The following is an 8,336-nucleotide window of genomic DNA, read 5'->3' as shown; positions in this document are numbered from 1 at the left end:
TAGACTTATATTATGAGGGTGTGCTGAAAAGTAATGCCTCCAGATTTTGTATGTGAAAACTCTTCAAGCTTTTTAAATAAAACAGATGTTATTTACATTCTACATCATTATTCTTCACATCTTCATATTTAATATATATTATTTTTGTAACAACATGCTGTAAATGCAAATACCTATACTATGTAACAACTGTAAGTTGCATTATGAATTTCTGTACCATATATTGCCATGGCTTCTTGTACATATGAATTGCAAATTCCTACTGTTTGTACAAAAATTGTTTAAAAATGCTATGATGTTTGCAAAAGTCACCAGTTGATGACTATATGCTAAAAAGATAATAAATAAATAAAATAAATAAATTTCTCAACATAGTAAACTTAGTAATGAACTCCTTTCTCCCAACAAGAGATCAGTTTATTGATACCGTCACTGTAGGCTATTTCACTTTGATAATGGAGCAACAATCTCACCTCTGCTTGCACTGCTTCATTACAATCAAAGTGAAGTCCCCAAAGGTGTTTTTTTTTAATTTTGGGAACAGTGAAAATTGGATGGTACCAAGTCAGGACTGTAAGGAAAATGACTGATGGTGGTAAACCCAATGTGTTGGGTTGTCAGAGCATTCTTGTGTGGTCTGGCACTGTCATGCATAAGGAGAGGGTGATCCATGTGTGGAAAAACTCTTCAAATTCAAAACTCAGTTACAGCATGCTGTTTCTCAAGCACCAACATAGTTACAGTACACACTGCCATGTTACATGCTACAATTCAGAGCCCTCTAACAGCAGAAGGCTGAAAATATTTGGAAATTAAGAGTAAATATGTAGAATGGTACTAACATTTGTTTTATTTAAAAAGCTTTAAGGGTTTTCACATAAACATTCAGAGGCATTACTCTTTAGCACAGCCTTGTATGATGTAAGCTATTATTTCCGAATATGCTATGGGTGGTAGTGTTCACTACCATAGCTTTACTGGTAACTGATGTAGTAATGCCCAAGGAAAAGTTGAATCTCTTTAATGCTGAAATGGTATAATACTGATGTAGCTGAGTCAAACAGAGGAAATGCAGCACTCCACTCTATAATTGTTGTCAGCCCCAAGGTACATGATTGTCAACATAGACACCCCTAAACACAAGATAAAATGGGAAGAGATACAGTAGTAACTGCTAAACCAAAATTTAGATGTTCTGACAATTGGGATGTATTTCCCATACATGTAATCTTTGTAGGTCAGTATGCAGCTAACAGGGCCAAATTCAGTATTAATGGTAAAGTAAAGAGTACAAAAAATTCAGACTTTTCTAGAAATGTGTTCATGATTTTAAGAGAAATACAGATGATAGCTGCAATTGGGCATTGAATTAAATTCAATGGTGACAAGTGATTGTGTGGCATTGGGACCTGAAACTGGATTTCCTGCTTTACACGAGTGGTTCCTTAACTGCTTCATCTATCCAGACACGCCTCCCTTCCAGTCCAAATTCTCAACTTGGCACATACTACACATGTAGCATCCACCATTCATGATCCTCATTGATTGCAGTTTTACGACATTCCTGCAAGAGTTCAGATATATTGTGCATCCACACTGAAGTTATAATTACGAGAACTGCACATCAGATCAAAAAAAGTTACAATTCTAGTTTGTTTGTCTCAGAGAGGGACATCCAGTTGCATCACACTTGACCCCCACCCCACCCCCTATGTTGGTGGCAGGGAGCCACTTTTAAATCTCCAATTAACTTCTAATTGGAAACCCCATTTGCAACATTGTATTCCTCCACACACAGGGTGGGTGGGGGGTTGAGTATTGATATTATTGGATGTCCCCATCTGAGACAAATAAATTGGAATTATACCTTTTTTTTATCTAATGTGTAGTTCTTGATATATTTGAATGTCTTCAGTTAAAATGAACATGCTGTATATTATGTTCTGTTAGACATGTCCTTAACCACTTTGGGTACTTAACCATGTTTCCCTTCCAACCCAAACACTCGACTTGCCACATACTACACACGGAGCATCCACTATCCATTATCCTCATTGCTCATACCTTTACTTGAATCCTGCTTGAGTTTTGACATAGTGTACATCTGCACAGAAGTTATCTTTACCATCAAGGTGCATTTATATTATTGTATGTTTGGTGTCTGTTATGTTGGACATCTCTGATAGAACAGATACCATTCTTATACTGTGGATGATTTTAAGAGAAATACCAACATCATGTGCAGTTGGTCATTGAAACTTGATGGCAAGAAATGAAAATTTGTGCCAGATCGAGACTCAAACCTGGATTTCTGGCCTTACATAAGTGGGCACCTTAACTGCTCTAGCTATCTGGGCATGCATCCTTTCCATGTCAAATTCTCAGTGTGTCGCACACCACACATGTAGCATCCGTCATCCATTTTCCTCAGTACTGGCAACTTACCTGACTCCCACAGGAGTTTGGACTCAGTGTGCATCTGCACTGAAGTTATCATAACCATCAAGGCAACCACTGGCAGAAAGCAGGAAATCTGGGTTGGAGTCACAGTCCAGTATGGATTTTCACTTGTTGCCATTGAATTTAATTCAATACCTAATTACAGCTGAGATTTTCTCTTAAAATCATGTATGTGTATATGGCTAGTATATTGTAGGGGTAGATGGGTGGAACCAAAGCTGGTGCCATGTTGGCTAATGCACTGATCTCTCATTGCAGAGGGGAGACCTTATTGTTGTTGAGATGTTAACCTCCAATCTTTCTTCCTACCTAGAAGTATGGCTACCACATTACACCATGTTAGCCAGCATGGAAGTGATATAGGAAGGAGGGTTGGTTAGAGAAAACCTGAGATAAGAAACACTGCCAATCTGTGTGTGTCAAATGAGTATTTTTACACTTTTTAGGAGAAAGCAATGATGATTTTTAAACAGTTTGTAGAGTTATTTGTTTTGTAAATAATTACTGCCTTCTTTTGCTGCACTGTGTTTTATTTCTGCCAGATGTATTTCACCTTTTTCACTTTAAGGCATATCCCTAGCTATTCAATATGAAAGGCCCTTTGGCTGCAGTTCCCATTATGTAGCACACAATTCTGATGGGAAAGGAACACCTGTTAGTCAGAAACCATGTCACATTCCACATCACTTTAAAACAGTAGTGGAATAATACATTGTATAGCAACTACATGACAGCATTATAAAGGAAAGTACAAGTCCATGAGGCCCATCTGTAGTAATAAAACTTTTTAAGGTGACTCTTTCTGGCTGTTAAGGACTTTGGAAACCGAATATTTGCACCATCAACTGTACAATTGTGTATTTATTGTCTACCAGTTTTGGTTATAATAACCATCTTCACTGGAGAAAAATAATGTACATCAGTGGATCAAAAATATAGTTTTGTCAAATATGACTTGACCAAATGTAGAGCAGTAGAACATACATAACTATTGTAAGAGTCTATCTGAACATAATCCATATAAACATGCTGTGCATTACCACAGTTACAGTAATGTGTACTTGCTGAGAACTTCACTATTACTGACACATTATTATTTTTAAGTGTGAAGTTCTCACCAAATATACATTGCTGTAATTGTGGTAATGCAAAGCTTGTTTTTATGGATTATGTTCAGCCAAACTCTTATGGCTGTTATGTATGTTCTACATCTGGTTGTCATATTTGACAAAAAAGTATTTTGATCCATTGATGTACATTGTTTTTCGCTTGTGAAGATGGTTGTTATTGCTGAACTTGTAGAGAATGAATATACAGTTGTACAGCTGATAGTGCAAATATGCTTTTTTTTTTCAAAACAATGTATACTACATGCACACGATAAATGAGTGTATGGAGCCAATACCAACCACTTGTGATCATATATGTCTGAATAAATGTGTAAGAGGTGATGATTTGATTTGATTAGATTAGATTAAGTTTTCGTTCCATATTCCCAAAAAATGAGGTGATCCTCGTGGGTGTGGAACATGTCAGAAATTATAACATAAAACATAAAAGATTTGAATATAATACTTACTACCCTGATCATTTGTCAGGAGATAGTCAAAATAGGTTAACACAATGCAGTAAACTGGAACAGCTAATATTTACAGAATTAACACACTGTCAGAATGAAACACTGTTATGCACTATTAATAAATTTATCATACACAAAATACCTAATCTTGACTGTTGTGACCAAGTGCTGTCAAAACTGAAATCCAGCAGATATTTTTACTTAAGCTGACTTAACACTCTCTGTTAAGATATTCATCTATGGAGTAGAAGCAGTTGCCTATCAAAAAGTCTTTCAAACTCTGTTTAAACCGTGCTTTATCTGAAACCAAGTTTTTAATGGTTGCTGGCAATTTATTGAAAATGTGTGTTCATGAATATTGGACCCCTTTTTGGACCAAGGTAAGTGATTTTAGATCTTTATGTAGATTGTTCTTATTCCTAGTATTGATACTATGTATTGAGCTATTGGTTGGAAATAGAGATATATTACTTGCAACAAATTTCATTAAGGAATAAATATACTGAGAAGCAGTGGCTAGAATACAAAGTTCCTTGAACAGGTTTCTACAAGATGTTCTTGAATTTACACCACAAATAATTCTTACCAGACGCTTTTACACCCTAAAAACTTTTGCTGAGTTTGACGAGTTGCCCCAGAATATGATCCCGTATGACTTAATAGAATGAAAGTAAACAAAGTATACAAGTTTTTTTTATATTTACATCTCCTACACCTGACATCATTCTCATGGCAAATACAGACTTGTTTAGGTGCTTAAGCAATTCTGTGGTGTGCCCTTCCCAACTGAATTTATTATCGAGTTGTAATCCCAGAAATATACACTGTCGACCTCTTCGATATGCATGTCTTCTTCGAAGTTTAATGACAGTGAGTTAGCTTTAAACCTTTTATTAATGTCAGTGAAAATTTGATTAGCAGCTGTTTCTAAATCTGTACTTGACTTGCTACTTATTGCAATGTCTGTATCATCTGCAAAAAAAACAGACTTAGCATCTGGCAACGTAACAGATGAGAGGTCATTAATGTACACAAAAAAAAGCAATGGACCCAAGATGGAACCTTGAGGAACTCCACATGTAATTAATTCCCAGTCAGATGAAGACTGACTGCTTACTGCACAGCTATTTCACAATGACACCCATTGTTTCCTGTTAGATAGATAAGACTCAAACCATTTTGCAGCAATACCAGTGACACCATAATATTCTAATTTATTTAAGAGAATGCTGTGGTTCACACAGTCAAAGGCTTTTGACAGGTCACAGAAAATGCCAGTAGCCTCTAATTTATTATCTAATGAATTAAGTACATTCTCACTGTAAGTGTAAATAGCTTTCTCTACATCAGAACCCTTAAGAAATCCAAACTGTGACTTGCACAATATATTATTTGCGGTCAGATGCTTAAGGAGATGCTTGAACACAATCTTTTAAAATATTTTTGAGACAGCCGGCAGAAATGAAATTGGTTGATAGTTTGAAGGTATCTCTTTATCCCCCTTTGTGTAAAGAGGCTTAACTTCAGCATATTTTAGCCAGTCTGGAAATGTTCTGCTGATAAGAGATTGATTGCACAAATAACTTAAGATAGAACTCAACTCGCATGAGCACTCTTTGATTAACTTTGTTGCTATGTTATCATTCCCACTGGAATACTTAGATTTTGAGGATTTTATGATGGATGCTACTTCTTTGGGAGATATGAGTGTCATTTCCATTTTACTGAAGTTGTTTTTAAAGACTGTTCTCAGATACTCAATTGCACTGCTCACCAAACCTGATAATCCGAAGCTGTCAATAACAGAAATGAAGTACTTGTTTAAGAGGTTTTGAACTGTACATGCATTTGTTACCAAAGTCTCATTTATTTTTAGAGCTATCTGTACCTCTTCCTTTTTGGCCCCACCTGTCTCTGTCTTCACAATATCCCATACAGGTTTTATTTTGTTACCTGATGTAATTATCTTTTTCTCATAATAAAGCTGCTTAAATTTCTGGATTACTTGCGTCAATATTTCGCAGTGTTCTTTGTAATACATTACAATTCTAACATCAGAGTTGTTCCTAGATAGTATATACAGTCTCCTTTTTGTCCTACATGATATCTTTATTCCTTGTGTAATCCACAGTCTATTTTTTGACTTCTGTGTGATTTGAGTTACCTTTAGGGGAAAACAATTTTCAAAAGTGGACACAACTTTATTAATGAATGCTTTGTATTTTCCATTTGAGTCAGATGTGTTGTAAACATCTATCCAGTTCACATCTTTGAGCAATTTCCTGAATTTCTCAATTTTCGACTTATTTATTAATCTCCTGTAATCAGATTTAATAGATTTTTTTATCCTGACAAGTTTCAACATTTAACACAAGATGCTGCATGTCATGTTCAGATAGCCCATTTACTATTGGTTTTGTGATATGGCTTTTTTCCCTAGATTTGTCTACAAAGATATTAGCAATAGCAGTCTTAGAGCTTTTACATATCCTAGTAGCAAAGTTCACAGTAGGAACTAAATTGAATGATAGTGTTACTGACTGCAATAATTGTTCACTGACAGAGCTGTTCAATAAATCCACATTAAAATCTTCAGCAATGTTTATCCACTTTGGAACATTATTTAGACCCTAGATAATCTTCGACCATTCCTTTTCTTTGCCACTATGGATTTATATGCGAGTTGTCACCAGTTGGAGGTGGGCCCAGAGGATCATCTCAAAACCATGTTTATAATATTCTACAAACACTTTCAGTAATCTAGGGAGCCTTTTGGGTTAAAAAAATACACTAGTAATATTCAAGCATCTGGCAGACAAAGTTTTACTGGAACTAAATCTTGTGCAAAGCGTGGTGTAACTTACTTATTTCCTTACTTATTTAACCGGTAATCAGGGCGTTGCAGATCATGCACTGACCTTAAAAACTGTCTGTAACAGTCCCGGTCCTGTGCATCTCCCTTCCAGTTTCCTGTAAAAACTAATTGTTGCAGGTCTTTCCATAGTCCATCCTTCCCTCTTGTTCTTGGTCTTCCCTGAGGACACTTTCCCCTCTGACGTTCTTACCAACACTACTACTTGAGTAGCATCATCTGTCATCTTTGCAACATTTCCAGCCCATTTTAGTTGCTTAAGCTTTGCTTTTTGTGCAGTATGGGCTGATTTATCATAGCATATATTTCTTCATTTTTTTCAGTCTTGTTCACCCTCTCCTTCCTTCACTAGCCCAAAAATCTTTCTCAGGATCTTTGCCTTGTGTACCATAAGGTTTTTTCAATTGCTATTGATGTTAAAAAATACTTTATACTATGGGCAGCCACAGTTGTGGAAATACATTTAATAAATGAAGAATCACACCAGCTTTTAAATAATCCCTTATTGAAATGACCAGTTCTTCAATTTATAACTGCATCCTCAGGTACACATCTTAGTAGCAAAATGGGGGAAAAATAAAATAAACAATATTTTCTATACTCCCAGTTTAAAAATGATGTATTAAATAACAGATAAAAGTACTCACAATCAAGTCAAGAAATACGGATCACCCAACATTCTCAGTCAAATCAAAGTAAGACATCCATCAAAGGAACAGTAGTCAAGTAATAAAATCAGCAGAATGATGCAGTTGACCTCTCCATATAGTAAGGGATCCTATAACAAAAAATGTCAAGGGAACTGATAGGGTCTAAAATCCAAAGTTTGGAAATGTGGGATTAAAATGAATGTATTTAGAAAAATTCACCATTGAGAGAGCAATATAGTGTGGAATAGACTCATGTGGGAGTAGAATACAGTGGTATGCAGGCAGAAAAACATATCACATAAAAATTGTGATAAAACAGGAAACCTGATATAAAAATAGAGCCTTAATAGCCAATAAAGACAGGTGGAGGGGAAATCAGATACAAAGAAACTGACTAACCAAAAGATGGTGAAAAATGGAAGAAGAAAAATATTAAGGAAGTTACCATAATATAAACTCAGTGGTCACATAGCTGGAACCAACACAGGCCAGAAACGGTGGAACCCTAAGCATGCAGGAGCAAAGAAATGACCAGAAAGGCCATTGCACATAGACTAGGTAATAACTGACATCACACAAGCATGAGAGAAACAATAAATGCTATAAATGATTGGGCAGAAAAAGTAGGGTGATAATACAAAGGTGGCAAAATAATCAAACCCGGAACATGAAATGATCTTGATAGAAAATAAAAGACATTAAATGTAGCTAATAACCATCAGCTTAATTAAAGAAGATGAGAGGTGTAAAGGGATCTCAATAAGAGAGGGAGTTG

This window comes from Schistocerca cancellata, chromosome 4, assembly GCF_023864275.1.
Source record: "Schistocerca cancellata isolate TAMUIC-IGC-003103 chromosome 4, iqSchCanc2.1, whole genome shotgun sequence".
Taxonomy (NCBI): domain Eukaryota; kingdom Metazoa; phylum Arthropoda; class Insecta; order Orthoptera; family Acrididae; genus Schistocerca; species Schistocerca cancellata.
The sequence above is the reverse complement of the archived record's forward strand: the minus strand, read 5'-3'. Positions refer to the sequence as shown.